This window comes from Rattus norvegicus, chromosome 2, assembly GCF_036323735.1.
Source record: "Rattus norvegicus strain BN/NHsdMcwi chromosome 2, GRCr8, whole genome shotgun sequence".
Taxonomy (NCBI): Eukaryota; Metazoa; Chordata; class Mammalia; order Rodentia; family Muridae; genus Rattus; species Rattus norvegicus.
Window position 1 is genome coordinate 240508057 of NC_086020.1, and position 24993 is coordinate 240533049.

A 24993-nucleotide genomic window follows, 5' to 3' on the forward strand; every position below is an offset into this window, starting at 1 on the left:
CCCTGAGCAACTCTGAAATGCTACTTAGAGCAATAATAGTAGTACACACACACACATGCACACACACCACACACACATACACACACACACACCACACACACATGCACACACACACCACACATACATACATACACACACACATACACACACATACACACACCACACACATACACACACATACACACACCACACACATCACACACACCACACACATACATACACACTCACACACACTGCACACACACATACACTCACACACAAATGCACACATACACACACTCACACACACAAACATGCACACACACATACGCATACACACAACCATATACACAAGCACAGTTATGCATATATGCACACACGTTACACATGCAAATCCCTTATAATTGACAATTTAGAACTAAAGCATGTGAAATTATATGAAGCTACTAATATTGAATCTGCTAACTTTGCTTTTAGATAAAAATTGAAAATGCATGAACAGATTAGACACCTGTGTTGCAAAGTTCACCCAAAAAAATCTCGAATAATTTTTTTCTATTGCAAATCTTTTAAAGTAAAATTCAACTTCCCCATATTCAACATATGGGAAAATAAGTGCTTCTATCAGTAAAGCAACTCTTCAACATTGACATATCGTGGAACAGGGGTAACATATAGGTTAAAAAAACCTACCTTTCTCTCCGTTCTAAGTAAATATGTGGGTCAATGTCATTGTGCTTATCTAGCAGGAACAAGGCCCAGGTCAATTGCCAACCCAGAATGAAGAAAGAAAAATAAAATGCAAATGCAAGACCAATCAGTAATCCAGTTCAGTCACCACCCATAGGTCACCCTGCTTCTGAATGACTTGGAGGTAAAGGCCAGCTGTCTGTACCATCAGGCATCTTCTCTGAAATGCACACAGGGTGGAATGTTACCTTTTAGTCCACGATTCACAGACGACTGAAAAGCCATGGCTACTCTGAAATCACACCAGCGTTTGCAAACTAATTATCCATAATACGTAAATTCAACATTGACAATAAGCCTAAGCAACTCATTTACAAAGAGACACATAGGTATTAAATATGAAATTTAACAGGCTTTAATAATTAGACTCTGTAAATGGTGTGATGTGTGCGTCTGTCCTAATTTGGTTGGGAGGCGTTTCTCACGAAGCACTTCTTAAACTAAACTCAAGGCATTTATCTGGCATTTCACTAAATTAAAATCCTGAAATCCTACGGCCTTATGTATAAATTTAGATTTTATTAATACTTTAAATCAAGCCATAGCTATTACTCAGTATCGTGTAACGCAATTTGCAGTAGACTTCTGCTGTGAAAGGAAGAACTCAACGAGACTCTAATCAGATTCTAATATAAGGCGCTGTGGAAGGCAGGGAACCACCCTCCTGTCCCCTTCAAAAAAAATCATCATTTCACAATTAAAAGATAATGCACTGGTGATGCACCATCACCCACTGAGGGAAAGAGCTGTGAACAAATGCCTTGTAGCATTCCAGAACATGTTAGGAGGCCAAAAACACCTGTGCTAGCGTCTCACGTACAAATTAAATGCCTTTGATCCACATGCTGCTGGATGCCTCGATGGTAGCAAGGTTTGGGAACAGCCTCAGCACAGACTTGCTAAAATATTATGAAAACATCCCATTCTATACCTTTGCCTTACAAACATGGAGAACGTCACTTTTTACGACACAGCATTGTTTTTAGTTCCCACGACCCGCTAAAGACAATGAAATTCACACTTCAACACCAAGAAGAAAGTCCAGTTCACTCCCTGTACACTTCGTGCTGATTACCTTGAAATCTTGTCCCCAGCATGACTGATCCTTTGTGAAGGAAAGAGAAACAAGTCCACATCCCAGGCCCTCTGACAAGATTCCCTGACTGACTCTCTTTTCAAGACATTAATAGGTAGGAGGATCCTAATGCTGGAGATGGTACGGAGCAAGGCATGCTGGGAGCAGGGATGCTGGAGCAATGACTGAGGGTTGGGGACAATCTGCTGCTTCCATGCTTTCTGTACGGGAAGTCAACCAGGCATCACATCACAAAGGGGAAGGGTGAAAGCACAACCTTTTGTACTTAAGTCCCAAGATAGGGTTGAGCCAAGTGTTCCGACATTTCCAGGTAGCGGAAGACAACAGTACTTCCGGTTCTCAGTATCAGACCTTAACTTTCACATGGTAGTCACTGAGTTATCGTCTAAGCTACCTGAACTAGGAAACCTATAATAAAAAGGGAGGGAGGAAGAAGGAAGGAGGAAGGAGGAAGGAGGAAGGAGGAAGGAGGAAGGAGGAAGGAGGGAGAGCGGGAGGGAGAGACAAAGAGAGAGGGATGCAGAGAAACGGCAAGAGACACACAGAGAGATTATGAACGGGGTGGGGGGAGACCTTAACCTTGAGCAGAAATGAGAAAAGAAGAAAAGGAGAATCTGGCCAAAACAAACTGACAGAAAGCAAAACCTGAAAGGTAAAAATGGCTGCCAAAAGACATGGGCCGCCTGAACAACCGGACCAGCATTCACCAGCGTTAAATCTACATCAAAGTCAGCTACTGGGAAGCATTTACTCAGGGCGGATCTCCGAGTTCGAGACTCCGTCTTAACAGACTGCATACTGTCTAGAGGCAGCCCAACCTGGAGATACGCCCAGAGCACCCAAGATCGCATGCCTACCCTACTGTTACCGCCGCTGTGTCGGAGTTCCGAACCTAATTATTATCCTCTTGACACTCAAAAGTACTCACCTTCTACTCAAAATACAGTGAAGGGGCGTGGCAAAGGTTCGAACTTGTCCCCCAGCAGAAACAAAACTCAGGCTGGGGCAGAGCTCCGTGGTACCGCTTTAGCCTAGCTAGATGGAAATCCCAAGTGACTCCAACCTAAAGGAGACCCCGAGAGCCCACTGTGGCTGACATCGCTCTGAACCCACCCATCACTGATGGACCAAGTACAGCCTGGCAGCTGTTCAATTAACACATGACAAAGGACCACCAGTCAAACTGCTTACTACTGCCACCTAGGATTGGGACTGACTTCTCTGTCTCTGGTTTTGAGACAGGCTGTGTAATAGGCTGACCCGGAACTCCTGGCAATCCTCTTCCCACTTCTAATCAGAGTATAGGAATAAACTACCATGCAAGCTATGAAATTCCACCAAGTGTTTCTCACGCCCATAGAGAACAAAGGTGAGAAGAGAACATTTCCTACTTTTTTAATATGCATTTTTAATCAGTTGTGTTTAATTCAATGAAATATATAACATTGGGAGTTTATGATGACAAAAGAGGAAGATTAACTCAGTAAAGATTAGCCGTAATGAATTAAAAAAATATTCAGGGGTAGAGAGACTCCTAAACTTCCTAAGTGAACAGACTGGTAACCAAGGAATCCTATGACTAATGACCATTATTCATTCACAGACTTCTTACAACAGAGAGGCCAGAACAACGAGAAACATCTCAATGTGTCCATCCCGGAGAAAGTAGAAACTTCGAAATAGATTGCAAAGCTGTTGACTATCGAGACTCTCAAGAAAAATCAATAAAGTGACTGAACATCCAAACTTATAGCCTATAAAACCTGTACAATGTCTCATTTTATAAGGACATTTGGAAGACACTACTTAAGCACACAGCACTTCACCCCCAAAAACACTTCCAGGGATGGGAATAAAAGAAGGAAAAATCTATCTCTGCATAAGTATCACATTAAAAAATAGACGTATTGGGATTGGGGATATGGCTCAAGTGTAGAGTGTTTGCCTCGGATCACATCAGCAGGACTACCTTCCACCCACAGCTTCTAATGAGGTCTCCATCCCTTCCAATGTATTGCCACTCTGTTTCGTGGCTACCCCACATCGGAAACTAGCAACTCCATGTAATATTCTCTCAACTGAGACTATAAACAGTTATGCTCTACATAATCCTAACGGAGCAAGCAAGCTCTTCCCACACGGGCCTCAAACTAACACGCCAAGTCTGGCTTCATCCACTTTCTGTGGATGTTTGAACCGGCAGTGTTCAAATGTATGCCTACCTCAAAACTGTCTGTATCCTGCAGCCCTCCCTCAGACAGGCCTGAAATTTAGGTCTTTCCACACCGACTCATTCTCAAGATACTCTTGGCAGTTTCCACAGCTTTCCCTCCATACTTCATCTGGTCACGTCCTCACAGCGTGCAAAGCTCCTGTTTCTCCCACAAACCCAGCGAGCCCAGACCTCGCACGGTAGAGCCTCTCCTCAGGAAGTCCTTAAAAAATGTCTGTGCATCTGAAACAAACACAAGGAAAGCCTACCAATCAAATGTAGACAAGAGGAAATGTATTTACCAGGGGTCTTGTTCTTGGAAAAGTTAGAACACGGTGTTTTAAAAGACAGCCTTGGAAGACCAATGCAAGCAAATGCATATTTTTGGTCTGGTAATTTGGGCCAACATGGTACCAGAAATCGTGTCAAATTTTTGAACCCACACGTGTGGCCACAATAACCTCTGTGGTATTACAGGGAACCAAAAATAACATCCTCAAGGTGAAATACAAGTCAATGCAAATACTCTGGATTATTAAAGCAAACCCCAGGCCTCGCCTGCCACTCACACGCAAACACCATCGAAGGCAGTTGCTCTAAACTGGAAGAATGTAGTCTACTTTGATTACGACTGTGGCCACACATAAGTTACGGATAAGTTGCATTTTAAGAAGCCTTTGAAAATACTTCTTGTGGCACCAAAATTTCCCAGTTGTGGACACGTTAGCGTGGTTTCTTGAAACCAGGAGAGAGAAGTCATAAGAAAATGGCAAAAGCTGAATTATTCCGGATTGGTAATACCTTGCAGCCTGAGGAAACTAAGCTGTCCAAGACAGAGGGTGGCTGACACTCTGCCAAGTGTTAGGATCTGCTCATTCAAATGCACTGTCATGACCACCACTGAGCCCTGTCATGTCCGTGGAAGGGAGGCGTCAGCTGAGCTATCAGTAAAATTAGCAGTCTTGTATGAAACACAGTGTCAAAGACAGGAAGACCTGCCATTCGGGTAAATAAGCGAACAGGGTAATGGTTCTACAGTTTGGAAGAAAGGGGTAAGTTTCTGGTTTTAGTCCTAACTGTGAATGAGATGTTCTCTTTTCCGTTCAGTCTGTAAAATCTACCCACGTTAGACCAAAAGTGCACCACTCTGAGTCGCTTGTATGCATGTGACACCTGGGGTCGCTCAGCCATCACCAGACTTAAAGTTCGGATACAGTGAACGCCTAACGTCTACTAAATTTGTAACTGTTGTTAAGTGTAAAAATGAGGGGTCCCTGTGCATATTCCACCATCTACCCTGGCTGCGGTCGGGGATTTAAAATGTTTAACTTTGCTTTCTAACACCTACATTTCCTTTTGGACTTTGTCTGGGTTTTGTGCTGGGGACTCAAGCACGTGCAGCACATGTGATCTACACCCCCTAGCTCTCCTTTAACTGTGTGTTAAAATGGTGGACAATGTTAAGGCTTTCGTAAGTGCTTGGTATTAAAAGAGCCCATTTCCCAAACGAAGAGTCTGCTCAGAGATAAGAGACTGATGGACCCAAAGACTCTGAGACGGGGGCTCAGCAAAGTTGCCCTCACTGAGTGCTGAGGAACTGGTAGCCATTAACGCCAACTACATACTGCTTTGTGGACTTTCCTACTACTTTCAGTTGGACTCTCTTGTAATGATCCATTACAGCTCTCTACCCAAAGTCCTCTGCTCCCAATTCCATATGTTTTATTTTTTAAAGCTTTGCAATCTTCTTCTTAGGAAATAAATACAAGCCAAAATGATAACAAAATGCAAACTGGCACCAAATTTTATCAGAGTTGTAGAGGCTAATAAAAGATGAGGCCGGAGGGGGGAAATTGAGACTTGGATCTTACAAATCCGCTCATTTACAGATTAGAAGTAAGGGACGGTGGATCCTGTTGGCGGCCAAGGACTGAGATGATCAACCCTGCTAATTCCAAGCCAGAGGCACCAAAATGTTTGCTTTATCATAAACTGGGAGGGGAATGACCAAAATAAATCAAAGGCATCAACTGTGTGGGGTGCACACTCCCCGCCCCAACCCTCGTGTGTAAACTAGCTTTCCTGTCCCTTCAAAACCACTCCACCACCCTCAGGAATTGAGGGTGGCAGCACACACATAGCCCTGCCCCTGTTGTCTTTAAAGAGCTTCAATGGAAACTTCTATTGCTTTTCAGAGCACAAAAACAAACGCAAAGAAGAAAGAAAATGTGGTTAAAAAGTTTTCTTTCTACAGGCTAGCGAAGGCCATTCAGAGTTTACAGTGAGTAAGGATCATACTTAGCACCAAGGGAAACCTCTCACAAGAGTTTAACAATGCCAAACATAACAGGGTAGGGGCATCTTCTCCTGTAGTAACCGGGAGGACAGGAGACCCTCAGAAGTCACACAAGAACAATGTGCCTGTCACCTACATAAAACTGTGGTAAAGTAAGTTAGGCCCTGCTAGAGTCCATGGAAGCTCATTTTACTCTTTTGGGGGTGGTGTCAAAAGACAGAAATTACTTTGGAATGGAAGGAAAACCATGTTTCCAATTTATGATTTTTTTTTTTACTTTTGTGTGTGTGCGAGGTGGATTGGCTTGTGTGCACTGTGTGTGCGCAGATGCCCTCGAGGCCCAGAGGCATGAGGTCCCTGCACTTGGAGCTGTAATCAGCCATGCTGTCTCCTGATCTGGGCGCTGAGACGGGATGGAAGCCAAACCCAAGTGCCCTGCAAGAGGAGCAAACACTCAGCCTCCAAGGCACTTCTCCAACCCCCAGAGGGGGAAAAGAAAGTTTTGAGGAAGTATAAAACCACTAGCAAGCAATTCAGTAGGATAAAAAGAACATCAACTTATCAAAAAGCCGTTTTGAATGAATTAAAAAAAACTGTTGTATATGAGGGCATCCTCAAGGTGTTAAAGCAATATATAAAATGCTTAAAAAATGTTAAGAAGAGTGAGTGTTCTGAGGCCAGTGGACTGATTTTAAGTGCATAAATGTGCAGGAATTAGTCTAAGTTATTCTTTACAAACAGGCAATATTAATATAATAATATAATTAATATAATAAAATTTATTAATACCATGCTTCTAGTTTATTTTTAACTCAACACTAACATCATGGTGATATGACTACAATACGCCTGAAATTGCCCCTCTGACTGTCACAGAATTAACACTCGACAGTGAGAAAGAGACCACAGTGCGTGGACCCTATAATAACTTCAGTATTGTTCTCTGTTCGCCTGCTTTGGCTCTTTTACAATAGGGTTCTCACTCTGTAGCCCAGGCTGGCCTCAAAGCCATGGCAATTCTCCAGCCTTAGTCATATCACTCTTAAAACTCTTCAAATGTTTAAGCAGTAGATGTACTATAAACTCTTTAGTTAACTACTGTTTTAAACAGCTCAAATTCTTAATTCTCTGGCATTTCAAGACTACTCAGAGTATTCAAAGTCAATCCCAAGTATTTTGAAATGTGCAGTATTTAAAGGTGAGCTCTGGGCCCCTGAGAAAGACCTGAAGGTCTATGCACTTACTGCCATCCCTGGTGACACGAGTTAAATTTCCAGAACCCCCGGTGTGTAAGAAATGGACCCCATCTTGAAGGTTAACCTTGTACCCCTCTACATGTGTGCCAGAGTATGTGCTCACATGAGGCACACGAAGTCACAAACACACACACACACACACACACACACTATGTTTTTACATTTTTTGAAGTAATAGGATACTTGAGTTTTGTTTTTATGAGGTCTTTCTTTAATGTAATAATAGCTGGAACAAATTAAATCTATTTTCATTTACTGGTCCCATTTACAGGTTCCCAGAATGAAATTTTAAATAAACTACGCCCAACTACTTTGCCATAAACATCTTCAGTATGATAAAATATAAAAGGTGCTTTTACAAGAATAACGAGCCATTTTTTTGCAATGAATCCGGAATTCATCAGTTTCTAAGCCATCAAATGGAAAACACTGGACGACTATGCATTTAAAACGCAGCGTAAACGTTATACTTAGCCACCGTGCACATTAGTAATGGTGTCACCCCATTTACATGAATTCTATGTCACCGTAATTCCATAAAATATTTTATAAGCAATAATCAAAGCTGAATCTGTATGGAGGTTACAATCAGTGGCTTGAGAATGTATTGCTAATATCTTAATGTGCTGCAGCTGTTACACTAAACCCCAGAGGTAAAGCAAAGATTGTCTTCAAATAATTCAAATAATTTCAGTGGGCCAGGTATTAATGCCTCACACCAGTTTGCTACTACTAAGAGATCACAGCAGCTTCGTCATAATGCCCACACAGGTCCTAAAATGACTGCATAAGGATTTTCTTGGAATCTAGGCTAATCTTTTACTGAGGGACCTGGCATAAGTAATAATATGCATTGCTTTGATTTATATTTTGTCCACATAATGATGTCTTTAAAAAAAAAAGATCAAGCATGACTTAAGGAGCAAAAAATACAAATTAATTCTCTGAAACTATAACATAAAATTCTGTTACTTAAGAAATGTCCTGAGCTTTACTCTCTTTCATAAGCTAATAAAAATCAGTGTCACCAGTCACATCTACATGAAAACATTTAAGACACAGACAGTAGAGAGTTAGACAGAAAGCCTCAGTGTCTATATTTTGAGTTTTTGCTATTTCCTTGGATGTGTTCAGTTTTATACAAAGGCACATCCAGAATGCTTCAATGAATGGAGCTAAAAATGCAAAATTTTCAATTTCATTCTTTATTTAAAAATGGAGCAATTTGATATTCTCTGACTCATCGTCCTCACTCTTTCGTTCAGGTTTGAACTGGCAGCATCGTGTGAGGTCCATAAAAATCTAACAAAGCGCACAAAAATAAAAAGTATTCCCTGCACCTTTGTTGGACTTAAATTTGAGAAACATCTGTGAGACAGACAAAAGGAATTCTTTTGAAACAAACAATTAGAAGAAAAAAGTGACAGTTTTGCTATGTTATTTAAAAAATTGTTAACTTTTAAAGCTTAAGAGACATGAGAGAATTTTAAGTATTCTCCTTTTTCTTTTTCCTCACGTAGTTCTGAAAACATCCACATTGGTGACTTCTCCTTCCTGGTTCCCTGACCCCACCAGAGTCTGTGATACTTAGAGTTTGCTTTCTGCCCCTATGCAAAGTACTTGACATAGTATTTGGATCATGATTTAAGAATGACCAAAACCATGGTTTTTTTAAATGAATATCTTCCAAATTGTATAACCCTTTCACTAAGTTACTGCAACAATGATCATTCGTTACTTGTTTGCGAGTATTCTTAAGTATAGAGTCTACTCACAATGTATCTTGCTTTAAAAAAAAAAAAATCTGCTCAAATAAACCTGGGACCAATACATACATACTTACTCGTAAATCAAATTAAATTTGCAAAGAAGCATGATTATTATATCATGAATTGATGTTTTCCAAGAATATATGATCAGATTATCTGAGAATTTACAAAGACAGTCGGGGCTGCTTCGGATTGAAAAGGCAGCCATCCACTCCTTCCACAATCCTTCCCCATACAGTTAGTAAGCAGCAGTATTTCCACAAGAACATTTTTGAAAACGTTCTGCAATGTCCTCGGATCTCATTGAGCTGAGGGGGAAAGTATCAATAAAAATAAATATCCTACGATCAAATGGAAGACAATGTAAGTAGCACTTACCCTAGCTGTGCCTTTCCAATAACGTCACAGAAGTTATGCACTCTGTGACAGCCCCTGCGCCTGACAGTTCTCCTGGAATGAATTCTGCAGTAACCCTTACCTCGCTGGGAGGGAGGGAAGTAACTGCTGAGAGGGCGATGAACTGTGCTGGGCGGGCTCCACTTCCCAGTGCCTGCCTACACACCGGGATGAGATCTGTCCCTGCGTGGCATTATTTAAGACAATGACACAAACTTGGCAGTAAGGAAGGCCTATCAAGAACGCTATTGAAAAGGAGGACGCGCTGCTTGTGTGAAAAGCACCGTAATCCTGTTGAAGAATAATTGCTGTTGCTAACAGTCCGTAGAGCTGTGCCACAGACTTGTTGAGATAACACAGAGTGTAATACTGACACAAAAGCCCACGTCAGTGCCAAGAATCTCTCTATTACACCATTTTTCTCACCTGCAGGGGAATATTCTGTATACCAGAAACAATCTGACTCCTTGCATTAGGTAAAGATTAGCTAATGAAATAATATATTCAGTACAGTGTTTCATTTAAGAATCAAAGCCCTTTAAAATACAAACTAAGTATGTTTGTCACACCAATTTGGCAAGGGAAAGAGACTATTACATCTCTCTTCAAGAATACATTAAGTGGATAACCTTTTTGCATATCCCTAACAAGTGATTTCTCAAATATTTGCTTCACTGAAATGTAAAAAGAGAATAGAACGGGATACTGTTAAGCAAATGTATGCAGGCCACATGGAAAAAAAAAAACAAAAACAAAAAACAAAATAACCTGAGTGCTTGCTGCCCTGATTGACAAAATGCCACATCCAGAGTTAAAATAGTTCTGCACACTGAACTGAGGAGGTCTGAGGAATGTCGTGGGCACAGTTAAGGAATAAAATACTTTTCAGCCACGCCCTGCCTGTCCTGCCTGCATCCATGGTCTTCGGAGTTACCAACAGCCCCCTCATCCCTTCCTGATGGTCTCCTTGTGTAAGTGTCACTCAACTGAGCTGCTCACTATGACAAGCAGAAGTCTTTAATCTGAGGTGATCAAGTCTTTGTTTTTGAAAGAAGAACACAGTCATTTCATTTCATCTGTTGGCGAAGTGCAGGGGAAAGGGATACAATTTGCTACTTTGTGTTTACTGATTGTTTAATAATATTTTACATAACCTGGAAAAGTCCCTAAAATGTTGCCATCTCTTACTGGCAATAGGTCCTAGACACCTTTCAAATGTGTTCTCTCCCAGGGGTTCAATAAAACCTCAAAATGAATCTGGGGGCGTTTAACCTTACCATTCTTCTAGTATTTGTACTAATTACAGGCACACGTGTGTTTTATGAAAAGAGAAAGTACTAAGTACTGACTAGTAAATTTCACTAGAATTTGACTGACCCTAAAATACCTTGCTTTCTAGCCACCATTTACTCACACACACAAAAGAAATTATGTCGTTAACATAATTTTCAAAGGGTAAATTATCAATGCGATGTGCCCTGACTTGCTTATCTCGTATACAAGCTCCCTCTGCAGGTAATAACAAGGGTTAGCAAAAAATATCTGCAAATAACTAAATACTACTCTCTACCCTGTTCTCTCATTTGAGGAAGAGGAGGCTTCCTGAAAATTCGCAATTGACAATCACCTTCTCCCCTGCCATGGTTCAGAGGGTAGTTTGCCTCGGCAACGTGCCTAAACGTATCAGTCACCTACGGGCTATTCATATCATGGGAGCGGGGTGGGGAAACAAAACCAGAAAACCGTGTTTATGCGGACCAAGCCTGAAATGACAGACACCCAAAACGAAGTTCCCACCCCATACACCGTCTGAACACAGAGCAGGCAATCAACGGGGGCACCTGAGATCACTGGCAGGGGCAAGACAAAAGTATCCGTGAAATGAACACACCCCACACGCTATCTTAATCTTTCTCTCTGGAGTTCCAAAACTGTAGAGAGTATTTATCTTGCAAAACAAAATTTTATTAATTCAACAAAAAAAAAATGAAATTTAAAAAAAAAAGAAAGAAAAGCACTCTCTACATTTTAAATGCCTTTTCCTCTTCCGTACAATTTGTTTCAGAGTTCCTTTTAATCCACCTTTACCCAAAAGCCTCTATTGCTAAACGCCTTTCCCCCAGGTTCATATAACTGAGGATGCACCTCTGCCAAGAGCATACAACCAGAAAGGGCAAAGGGAGAACCAGAAAGGGCAGAGGGAGAGCAGTTTCAAAGTCTTGGGGACAATGTGTTAACACCAAAAAACACCATCTCCTTTTTAACTTTTGTTCGCTTTGGTTTTCTGATACAAAGACTCCCTATTAAACCCAGATTCATCTGCGGGCTCATGGGGATTCTCCTGCCTCAGCCTCCTATGTCCTGGGATTACATTCTTGTATCACCATGCCCTACAAAGTGATGCTTTTGAAAGTAAATAAACAAAAAAAAATTGTTGATGAGCAAATAAAAATCATGGGATGTGAGTAGGGTTCAGACACTTGTCTTTGCAGGGCTCCAGTTTTTAACCTCAAAACTAACAAAAATATAAACAGGAACTAATTTTCATGCTAATTACAGAAACATCACAGAGACAAGAGTGCTATTGCATTAGACTCCCCCCACCCCCAGGAAACAATAAAAGGCAAAAGCATAGGATGTAACAATATGTAAATCGCCTTTTGTGTACACCGTGGGTACCACAGCACTCACAACAGAAAAAGCAAAGGGTGTTAACGGTCCTCTTCACTTGCCTATTAAAGCAACCAGAGAAAGCACAAGAAGCCAGGCATTTTCTTCCCCACAAGAGAAGCCTAGGGTGACTTAACTCTAGTCTATAATTTCTATTTGTTGATGTGTCTGAAACTCAAAGAAGTAGTTTTGTATTGTATCCATCTTAAACATACACAGCCTACCAGTCTCCAGTGCCTTGTGTCACTTCACAGGAAGCCTTCAGCAACCACGTGTCAACAGCTAGAATACAGGACCAGAATACAGCACGGCCAAAGGATGCTCCCAACAGCCCCAAGAAAACAGGACTTTAGGAACTAAGACAACTTTAAGAAACAACTCCAAAACGACAAGGAAGAAGCTGGTGATGTGACAATAGGGAGAGCCTTTCTTAGTAGCAACTAGAAGGCTCAATTCCTAGCACTGAGAGAAGGAGGCGGAAATTAGTGGAGAAAAGGATGTGTAAGAAAAGTAATTTCAAATCAATAACCACAGCACCAAGCACTAAAAGACAGATGCTTTTAACGCAGAAGACTAAAATTTCCCTGTGGAAGGTATGTGTGGAAAGGAAGAAGAAAAAGAAAAAAATAATAAATGTTGCTTTTAAACGAAGACAGAAAAATCATTTTTAACAGCTCCTCTCTACGTAAGTGGAAGCTGGGAACTAACTGATTACGTCATGGGATTCTACAGAAAATAAACACAAAGTATAGGGTTTATCAACATTGTGTCATGATTCAGCCATCTTATGGGAAACTGGGATCACGGTTCTTCAGTTTTGGAGAATAATTAAAATGGAAGCTTATTTTCGAAACAACAACAACAAAATCATCTTTGCACTCTATAAATAACCTGTGTTACTATCCTCTAAGGGAAAAAAGCGTTAGTCAAGACCAAGGTCACCTAGTCGCCCTCAGCAGCCAACTGCCATTTTGACAGGAATCGGGGTTAGAATATTCTGCCATCTAATGCCTGAGTAGAGTTAGAGGTGTAGACTGGCCTAGCAGTACCAGGGAGAGAGCCAAGAGTGGGCAGTGTAGACGCTTTGTGGTCCAAAGGCTGAGAGCAGAACAGAGCTGAACTCACTAAATCATTTCAAAAGAGATGCATCGAGCAACCTAGCATGGTTTGGGTTTTAAGCTTGCGTTAATTCTTAACCTAAAAACTATCTAGAAATACCAAGCTATCGAGAGGATCAGAATATAAATTGTTTGCTCTGTGTATGGGGCTGGCAAAGAATGGGGTTAAACGGCATCCTTTGATGGCAAAACCGTGCCTTTTTAATTATTTATCAGACTGTCCTGGCCCATCTTTTTGTCACTACTGCGCTAAAAATTTCATTGTGCATATCAGAAAAAGACACGGGCTCTATATGCTTTTATTCTGACAAAATAATATTGGTTTGATTTGATGGTCTGTCTAAGGTTATGCAACTGTCTTCCGAGCTTCTGCCACCCTTCACAGCCAAGGATTAACGTTCTCTTTTATCTCCGTTTCTTTTTTTCTACTCTCAGATAATTAAAAAAAATTCAAGGTTATTTAATATATTCTAGAATAGAATTCAGAGTTGTCGTTGACTTCAGGGTGCTTCTCCAGCCTGTTTTTCAATCCTGCATTTCTAATTTCACAAACTACTGGATCTATCCCTTTAAAAAGGCTTCTAGGGGTCCAGATTTTGTGCCCCACCCCCAGCCTTATGTGGGCTTCTTTTAAAGACATTAATTGCAGTGCCGAAATTCAGAATTGATGCGCCGTACTCTATCTGCCTTTTAATGTTTGTAAGATGCTCCTCACAGACTGGGGTGAGAAAAACATCAATGACAGAACCAACTGGGACCCCTTTTTGTCCCATGTTTTCATGTCCTGCCCTGATTAATGCCTTGCTCTGCAGAGGGAGACATTACATCCGGGCTAAGACAGACCTAAATTTTACCCTCAGGCAGAAATCTGATTTAAACATCTCTATTTAAAGTGACATTTGTCCTCCTCCTTTCAACTGGTTTCCCTAGAAATTCCAGCAAGTTGACTTCATGACCTAAAAACAGCCCGGTGGCTCTAGAGTAGCCCTTGTGACTATTCTTGCAACTGGGTGAAGCTTCGTGCCAGAACGAATCAAGGTGGCCATAAAACAGGTGCCCAGCTATCTGCACCACTTTAGTGTGCTAAGAATTTAAGATAGAGGATTCCGTATAACTCTAGAAATCCTAAACTGTTCCAGAGGCTGCTCACCAGCGGCCCTTTCTGATGGCGGAAGTTTCTTCAGATTCCTAAAATCATGCATAGCATTTCACTGATCCGAAACATTAACTGATCCGACATTCTAAGGCAGCAACCTCTCCGGGGAATGGTAACACCCAAATGTAACATTACTTGCATACTATGTAACAACTTTCATGAAAAGAAAAACAGGAAGAGAAAAGAAAAAGAGATACATTAAAAAAAACCCAGTAAGCAAACACATGCATATTACAGGAGCCAACGCCCTCACACTGCTGGAGTGACTTCTGATATTATTAAGCAATCCCAACACTGTTGGCAAGTTTCTACTAACCAAGGTAATCTAATTTCTGTTGCTTTTCAACCTAAATTGATTTTTTTCTTTTAGCTGTTCTGGTAATTGAACAAATTTATACAAGTGTGATGGGATTTTACTTACCACCACAATGCATAAAAATCCTCTATGAAGACAAACAGTATGGCTTCATAGTGCTGTATTTTTGTTGTAATTAAACAAATTGTATCTGAGTTTGCTTTGTGCTTTCCAGACATTTTCAAAGCATCTCCCATAACTGCGCTCTATTTGAAGGTGTTATGAGTTCAGTTCCTTAAACTTATTTTTTCCCAGGGAGTATTTGCTTGTCAAATAAAAAAGGGAGGGTGGGGTTTACTACGGAGGGAAGGAGAGGGGCACTATAATAAGCTTTCAAATTTTATTGAATTAAAATTTGATTTAGAAATATCCAGATTACTGCATCTAACCCATGACCAATGACCTAAAAATACTGATATTTTTAAAAAGTATTTTTAGCTGATTGGACCTTCCTACTCTTATGGCACATGGCTTGGCTAAAAATAACTACTTACATCAAAATTACATTGAGGAATTTCTCTAGTATAGAACACACGCTTAAGGAAGCCTGCCCATCAGACCCAGGTGCCTAACTGACGTCTAATGGGGCCTCGCTGCTCCTTGTTTGTGGCCACTCAGATCAGTATACTACGTGTAATGAGTCACAGTACCTAATTCCAGTAATTAGCATCTATCTTTACATTAAACAAATAATTTCTTTAAGCTGTTCTTAAAGCATTTTTTTTAAGTCACTTCTTCACCCAATCTTTGAGAGCATCTCAGGCAACCGAAGATTTTACAGAATAGTCTCGGTCTATTTTTCCTGATAAGATCACTCTAATTACTGTAATCTAATGATGAAGTGCTTTTTCAACCTTTAATCAAGAATTATCTGCAGAGATGAGTATTTGGGTAGGCCTGAAGAACTAGTGTTATGTAACAGAAAGAAAGGCTAACCAACCTATGATTTCCATCTAGCTTCCAAGTAGAAATGTTTTAATCTTTCCTCAAAATAGTCCCGAAAACAGTTGAAGCCATGTGAGCTGGTAACTACAAAAACTGAACCGACCAAGATATCTACAAGAATCCAAGTCCTTTTTAGGCTCAGCTACAAGCCTTGCTATTTTTAGTACTTCATCAAAACCTTCCGTTTAGATAAGCATGCTTGTAAATAGTCTTCCTCCATAAAAAAACACACCTCATTTCTAGCACACATTACCTTGAAAATTGTGGCTTTGTTTTACAAGAACCTACCCAGCTAAGAAGCAGGTGGGTGTCAAAGGGCCCTTCAAGACTCAGAAGCAGATACAAAGAATCAAGATCACAACCGGAAGCTTCTTGCAGGGAAATTTCTAAAAGGAGCCCATTGCAGGATGCTCAGTTCTTCTATGGCGGAACTATTCCATTCTTTGCCAAAATCCACCTCACCTTATCAACACTTAGAGGAGCGACAAAGGCTGTGTTAAAATCACACCAGCGTGTTCATATGTGGGTGCGGGTGGGTGAAGATCACACACTGCAATCAATCTGTAGTGTTGCCTCTAGTCCATACTACAGCTGTTAATAAACCATTGGTTAAATGATTCTTCGCGAAAGCTAGGTCAAATGAATATTTTTATAGAAAGCAGAGTAATGACATTTTATTCCTGGGCTTTGCAGGTCTATGGTTCCTCTGATCTTCACCACATCTCTGTCCCTTTTCTCAGCCCCCATGTTACTTAAGGGCGATAAATTACTACCTTAAATTTGTTAAGACAGCACACAGAGCACCAGGACTGATCAAAGTCCTAACCTTAAGTACTCCTCCATCCCCCTGCGCGCTTTGAGAAACACCCAGCAGCCTGGTGCTTCTGCAGATTGTGGAAACTACAGCAGTAAAAACTCCAAGTGCCCATCTTAAATTAGGACTCTCGGTGCTGCATGTGCGATCTATGTATTTATATCCGTTTTTATGACATTCGGAAGTTCTGCTGGGTGCTTTGATGTTACTCCACTAATAAAGCAGAGAAAAAGCCTGGAAAACCAAAGTTATTTATTGGAACTTCTCATGTCAAAACTTGAAGTAATTGGTTTGGTCTAGCCCACATGATTCAATATTCCGAATTCCCTAACTACCTGCTCCCAGGGCTATCTGCATTTCTAAATCAGTTTTCTGTTGCCAACACACACTAACCTAGTGATTGAAAATGGCAGCTGAAGTGCTTCGACGGCACATTAATTTTTCTCTAAGTAGCCCAATTTTGTCATCGAAATGTAGAGAAATCTTATTTTCACTGCGTTTTACACCTTCAGAGATTTGTCAAATCCAAGATCATATAAAACGAAGAACAATGCTTTCAAGGCAATTTTTGAATGATCACTAATAGCTCTCAAGGATGGTATGCTTTTTCTCCATAAGACTTTGTACTCAAAGCAGAGGGTTAGTGGCAGTTGGGGTACAGGAGTCGCAATTACAACCAATGACAGCCCCCTCAATACTACAGTAACAGTACTTCCTTGGCTGGTGAACAAAGCAGATTTTTAAAAAAAGCTATCATAAAATGATCACTGGGTGAAGCTCTCCATTGGAAAGGCACTAAAAGACTCATTTTGATCTGAAAACAATTACCACCCCATTAAACAAAAGACTAAAATATTTAGGCAATTAACGGTGGTGGGTTTTCCCCTCTTAAACTAGTACATGAAAATTTATTTCCACTATTAGAAGCTAGGACTCCTAACCACTAGTAAATAATCCTTCCTCCAAGACAAGAAGGTCAATTCCTGCTCAAAAACAAACATTTCTGGTAAACCAGAGATTTTGGGGGGGGGGGGTTTACAATTTTCAACCACTCTGATTGTCTTTAAAAATTAGTTTTGAAAAACTAAGGTGAAATAAATATAAGTAGTTTTACCCAGAAGAGTTTTCTCTTCTCTTGACCTCTCTGCCCTTCACAAATACCCCCACCAACTAGTTTCCTATTTCTTTTTTCATTCAAGTTGTGAGCTGCTAAAAGAAATTCAGACAACATAGTGCTCTATGGATGGGAGGAAATAAATCAAATCAAATAGGTGTTCTTATTGAAAAACTTTAAGCTAAACAAAAAGGTGTCTGGTGTTTGACCAACTTTTAAAAACTAAAACAAAAATCTAACTAAATAGAATTGCCTCTATTTAAATACAAGTCCTAAAATTTTAGTCTGTCACTTAGAAATGTTTTCCAAGCAGATACTCATTTCGGAAGTTCTGTTAATAAAGCTCACGTGGACTTTTAATTTTCAATAAGATCTATTCCTTTTTCTTCCCGATTAATTTAGCAAGTACATATAAAAAAAAGTTTCCGATGTGTAGCAATGAGTATTATCACAAAATAGCTATTGTTGTATAGGGTAATTGGAGGCCCTTCTAATTATAATAATAGAGCAAAGTGCGTTAGGTTTTAGAGGGAAACAAAAAACGTTAGGTTACACAGTAAGGCTTTCTCAGTGTCCCACGAAGGGCACCCCAAAAGACAGGCAACAGAGACTATCCTAAAACAAAAGGTCACTATTTTCCTAGGAACAAACCATTTACCAATAGAAAATAATTGTCCTGCCATCTGCAAGGGCTCCGGAGCAACAGACAATGTTTTTCGGTTCACGTAATTACAGAACAGTCAAAGTTCGCCAGCACAGCCTGATTCCCCCTTCCAGCTCGCACCCTTTACAATTCCCATTGCCCTTTGGGCCTCGGCTTGGAAGCAAAAGGAAGACAGGCTGCAGTTTTCTCAATTGAGCTGGAGCTAAGAAACCTTTGATATGCTAATCGCCCCCTTCAAACGGTAAGAATTCACACTTGCATTAATTCAAACAATTTGTGCAGCAAGTGAAATGGCACCTCTTTTAGAGCTGAGCAACAAAAGGGGAGATGCGAGCTGTCTGAAGGAACTCAACAACAGAGCATGCGTTCCTGGGGATTCCATCACGCACCAGTTTACTGGACGGTGGTGGGAGGGAAGACAAAGTTCGAAAACACACCTGAACTTGGGCAGATTTTCTTAGAAGGAGTCTCCAAGGATACTCAGTGAGCATCAAAGGACACTACATCTATAATTACCTTTTGCTAGGGTCGAGACAGTTCTATCCAACCTCGATGCTGACACGGTCACCCCCCAAAAAAACTTCCGTATTTCTGTGGACGAATTAGGGCCTCTTTAGCGCCTGCTTCTTAAGGTTACCCGCCATGGACCCTGACTTAGCAAGCGAACTCCCAGCAGGCAATCATTGACCAAACGGGCGTGCCTTTCTTCAAGGCTGGAGCTAGAGGTATGCAGCGCCAATTTGGAGGGGCAGGCTCAAGACTTAGACTGCAGAGGGAGAAATGAATGAACCAACTACTGGCAACGCGTCGCCTCTGGAGATGGGGAGCGAGCAAAGGGATCTAGCACCGGGGAAATGCAAAAGATAAAGCAGCGGGGTGCGGGGGGGTGGGGGGGAGGTTCCTTGGAAACCTGGAAACCTGGTCTTTGTAACAGCAACCATCTGGTTGGTGCTGAGGCTCAGGCGCGCCCAGGCTGCATGGAGGAGCTGCTAAGCAGCCTGACACCTTTCGAGAAGCAGGAGGAAAACAGTTCCTCCATCTGAATCTGAGAAAGCACGGTTTATATCTGGAGGAACGGAATGAAGGGGCCAGGAAAGGGGAAGAAGGAGAAAAGAGGAAAGGAGGGAGGGGGAGGAGCCCCCCACACGCCAGGGAAGGGCTATGATGGGCAGCGCAGGACGCTGCTTTTAGAGGACAGGCTGGACCGAGGGCTCCAAAACACCCAGGAAGACGCACGAGCCTCAGCCTCTGCTAGGAGACAGTCCCGCACTCGCTAAGGCCTCCAGCGCTTCCCTCTAACCCAAATCCTGCAGTTCAACGAAGAGAAAAAACTTTGCTGGTCCCAAGAGCAGGAATCCTGCATACTCATGGACTCCTTCTCGCTGTGGATCTCCCCCCGTCCGTGTGGCGGAGAGTCTGGGATCCGGGAGCCCACGCCCGCGACCCCAAAGGTCCCCCTCGCCTCGCGCTCCTCCCACGATTCCGTCTCCAGGCTGCTTTCAACCTGAGGCTCGCACCAGACCCAGCAGGCTCCCCACCCCAAAGGCAGCCCAGGAGCCCACGCCCCTTAACTTCTGCTGCAGGCCCAGCGCGGCCCGCTGCTGCCCTCTCACTGCGGGTCCGGGAGCTTCTCTGCCCTAGCTCTGGCCCGCCGAGTCTCAGGGCCCCCGCCACCCTCGGGCTCCGTTGTCCCGCTCCCTTGGCCCCGCAGCCCACCACCCCTGATCGCTGCCAGTCTCTGAACCGGCGCGGCCACATCTGGCTGTGCTTTGCTCTCATTCTCGCCTCTCAGCACCACCTGACCAACAAGAAACGACGGCCCGCGACAACTCATCCAAGCCCTCCCCCACAGTCCCCTTCCCAGGGACTCGTTCCCAGCGGCAACCCACGGACTAGTCCCCGCCGAGCCAGGGGCCCAACACCTGGAGCGGGACACCCCCCAGTGCTCACTGGACAGTCCCCTCCTCAGACCCACTGCGTAAAGAAGCAAGGGCACCTTCCGGTCCCTGTTAAGATTTTTAAGAAATCCTTCCCCCACCCCTCCAAAAAAAAGCAAGGTTAGGCTGGAGCTGGCTCGCAAACCTGAGCCCCCGCCTTCTCGGCCCCCAGCAGCCAGCCTGATTCCCGAGAGCTTGACAATAGCCGCACGCGGCCCGGCGAGCGGGCTGCACCGCACAGAGTTCTGCGGATCGATGTCGGCGGGAAGGGCTGCGCACGAGTGGCCAGCGCCGGTCTGTCCCCGAGACACGGCCACCTCCGAGTCGTCAGCCCCATCGGGAGGAGCCCAGCAAACAGGTCTCCGAAGCCAGCCACAGAGGCACATTGTTGGCGCTTACCTCGGTGTGCGAGCGCGCCCCGGGGGAGGGCCAATCTGGCGCGGGGAGCCGCGCGGGGACACGGGCGAGAGAGAAGGGCCAAGGCGACCGGCGCGGGGTGCTCCTGCTGGCTGAGAGGGCGCGGGGAGGCGGCGGCTGGCGGGTCGGACACGGCGCCGCGCGGCTCTTCGGCGTGTCCTCCGGCTCCAGTCTCCACCGCCGTCAGCCGCCGAGTCCAGCCAAGCAGCCCAGCGACCCGGGCGGCTGCCGGGGGGCTAAGTCAACATCTTCCCGCAGTTTCCCACAAGCCGCTCCGCGACACTGGGGGCTTTGCCCACACACGCGCGCGCCTACCGCTGCACGCTCCTTCCGGAGCCGAAAAAAAAATCAAAATTCAAAACCAAAAGATGCGGGGATGAGAGAGCAAGGCTGGCGGAGGTGCGCCGACTCGGGAGTCCCCTAGCCGCGGCAGGAGTACGGCCGCCGGGGAGCGAGGCCAAGTCCGTCAGTCGGTCCCGAGGAGCCCGGAGCGCACGGGCAGCGCCGGCAGGACCTGCATCCGGCGCACGCGCCGCCCCTGCGGCCTGGGGCACGATTCTGCCGCCGGCCCTTCCTCACATGTCGGGTCTCCGGGCCTGGGGGACGGAGGGGTGTCTCCGCGGATGCAGGAGGTGAGGAACTCGGGTTCGGGGAAAGCGACGGGAGGCGCAGGGAAGAGCCGCGCCACTGCACAGCCGCGGAGGGAGGCTGGTCCCCTCAACAATCGCCAAGAATCCTCCGGTAAGCTCCCGATGGCGCTCGGGCACCTCTGCGTGCGGGTGCACGCGCGTGTGTATGTGTGTGTGTGTGAGTGTGTGTGTGCTGAGTGTGAGCCGGGAGAGAGTGAGAGCTAGAGGAGAGCAAGGAGAGCAGGGAGAGAGAGGCGGGGAGCCCGAAGTCCTGACACGGACTCAGCTAGGGCTGAACTGGAGTCACCTCCTGCCTCCTCCTCCTCCTCCTCCTCCTCCTCGTCAATCCCCACCCCCAGCCCCTTCAGCCCAGGACTGCTAATCATATAAACATATGAGCGCGAACCGCGGCGCAGCATCCGTCTTTCCCTCCCTCGTTTGCCAGCCAAGGGGCTTGTGCAAACTCCAAAGAAGACAGGCAGCTGAGTACAAAACGCGGAGCAGATAATCTAGAACTCATTGCGCCCAATGGCCATTTTCCACTCCATTGGAGCAGCTGCGGCAGCGGGGCGCCGGAGCGCGGGGAAGGAGGAGGAGCAGCAGCAAAGGGGACACTTACAAGCGATCTAGCCTTTCGGGTGGCGGTGGCGACGGCCGAGCAGCCGCCCCAAGACTGGCCGGCCCGGGCTCAGCCCGGTGGGGCGGCCGCAGGGCTTTCCGGGAGGCGCTGGTGGCGGTGGCGGCGGGGGACGCGCGCACGGCCGCGGAACGCGCCCCAGAGGCGCCCGCGCAGGCTCGCGCCCCTCCCCTCTCCTCCCCCTATCAATCGGCTGCGTACCTTCCCCAAACACCCCCAGCCAGGTCCCGGGGTTCGGGATCCAGCGTTCACCCTCTGCACCCCGCCCCCCTCCCCTCCCCTCCCCCGAACTCCACTCTCTGCGCGCCCGCTGCTCTCTCTGCAGCCCGGGCGCACACACGCACTTTCCAAACATCGCTTTTATTTCGGGATCCCGGTGCAGGGGATCCGGGAGAGCTCGCATTCAGGCCACCGGGGGCCGGGCTTGGGGCCTGCAGCTTGAGACCCCGCTCCTTATGTCCCTCTTCCCCTCCAGGCCCAGAAGCTCCCTCCCAGCTAGGACTGCGCCCCGGCGCTCTGGATGCGTGTTTTACCCACCCCGTCTCCAGGTTTTCTCTGCTCCGCGTGCCCCGAGCCGGAGGCCCCGAAACTTTTAGTTTCCGCAGCCCTCCTTTTGTGTGACTGCTGGCTGGAGAAAGGAGGTCTGTTCGCCGTGGCTGCCTCTGTCCGGCGGCGGCGCGCAGGGGACGCTCCAGGGCTAAGGCGTCTTTGATACCTGAGATTTCCGGCGCGCTCGTTAACGAAAGTTACATTTTTTTTTAATTGCGATGACTTTTTCTTTGTAGTTACATAGAGCTAGCTAAACTTTGACTTTATTGACTATATTTCACAAGAGCGTTCTGTTTGTTTTTGATTAAACTCACCAGGATATGCAACGGAAGGAAAGGAGACTGCAAGGCTTTGCTTGCTCGAACATTCACAGCCCTCTTAGGTCTGTTTCCTTATATTGAAACCTCCCTTGCCCCTCTGTGCTGACAGTGTCAGCAGCAAAGACCGAAACAAGCTGAAAGGACCACACCACAACGGTATCACGCTAGGAGAAAATAAATAAATAAACGTTTAAAAGCTAGGTAAACGCCTACTGCCCGGGAGGTAAATAAATAAATAAAAATCTGGATTTTATTTTCAATTGTAAGATTTCAGAGGAGAGAGTAGTAAGTTTCTCAATGTGTTCCTAAACTGCCGAGTGGGCTAATGAATGCAGCCATATTTGCCTTTGAGAGGCAAATTCTCCCAGGTTTGAGACCTCTGGAGAAGTGGGTGAAACTTGAGCTTGTTTGCTTTCAGAAACAATATGTACTTTTTGTTACTGCGGGTAAGCTGCAGTCACCACACTTCGGAAATCATTCCAAACAATGTTATTAAAATGTCAACAGGAGATTGCTCCGAAGGACTGGAAGATTCTGAATATCAATTAGCATTTGCATTTTGTCACAAGGCCAAATATTTGCAGCACTAAAATCATTCAAATACTGGTCAAATGAGTTCTTGACTGGAGAAAACCTGAAGTTAAATCGGTGTGTATCCAAACCACTGACGCATTACCGTTCTCAGATTAGAGAGTTTCCCGTGACCCTGTTCCTTCCACAGGATGAAGGATACTGATAAAATGCGGGATGCTGGGAATACCTGTGCCTTAAAGGACAGACACTCTTCGCTTGGAATTTCTTGGTTCCATCAGTTCAAATCCATCCATGCCGAGTTAAAATAGCCTGGAAAATGCACACCTTTGCAGGGCTTGTGCAAACATTACAGCTTAGGTTTTCCACTAGTCAAAAATCTATGCAAGGCAGTGGTCTACCTAGGAAAGTTAAGTCTGCCTATTCAAAGTAGCTGAAAAGAAGGCAGACAAATGCTTCTCAGACATCAAAGACAGTTAATATCACATTCTCCTCTTTTTTAAAAAAAAAAGTTTTATTTGTGAGTGTAAAACACAGTACGTCAAACTACTAATAATTTGCATTTGCCAAAAAGAAAAAAAAATAGCCAGTTCTTTTGTTCAGCTTTGAAGGTTTTCATTCATCTGGCCTGATTCACAGGAAGCCCCAGTGAGTGCACAGGCCCGTCTAATCCTATTTTCTTTGGGGAAGCAAAACTTAGCCTGAAGTTTTTATTTAGTGAGCTTAGTGAGTAATCAATAGACATTTTTGCCTGAATTAAGCTGGCCATATGTTGGCTCGTTTATTTAATTCTCTCAAAAAGAATCTCTCAAAGAAACCACTGTCTACGTTTCATAGGTCTGATACTCTTTGATGCCCAAGACATAAAGTGAGTCACTCTCCACTGTGTTTCTAAGGAGAAAACATCACACACACACACACACACACACACACACACAGAGAGAGAGAGAGAGAGAGAGAGAGAGAGAGAGAGAGAGAGAGAGAGAGAGAGAGAAGAGGAAATTTTGCCTAAAGTAAGTTGAAACACTAGAAAGTATAAAATGACCCATAAGGATTTCCAATCTTGATTCAATAGGGTGTGTATTTTCTTCCACTCAAAGGTTCAAAATGGTTTCACCCTGAGAAACTTGCTATGCCAGTACACACACACACACACACACACACACACACACACACACACACACGGGGGGGGGGGTAATCTTCTCCAAAATGTGTTAAATGTTTAGGAATTTTAAAATTCTTACCGTTTCTTTAAGTATCATATGTATCATAAGACAGAATTGGCACTGCCCTGACACTGAAAGGGAATAGTTATGTGACACACTCCACAGAGACTGTTCATATCCAAAAAACATGATGTACCTGATACTTCTCGACTGTTCA

At 44.2% G+C, this 24993-nt stretch overlaps 1 protein-coding gene across 56 annotated transcripts in view; it reads right to left on the reverse strand.

Annotated features, from left to right (window-relative positions):
- Positions 1-24993, reverse strand: part of Adgrl2 (adhesion G protein-coupled receptor L2) — a 631071-nt gene that overhangs the window by 151881 nt on the left and 454197 nt on the right. For 39 of the 56 annotated variants that reach the window (XM_063281254.1, XM_063281250.1, XM_063281252.1 and 36 more), the window contains exon 1: positions 20927-21066. The gene's annotated coding sequence lies outside the window, so the exon portion shown is untranslated. 56 annotated transcript variants of the gene reach the window in all.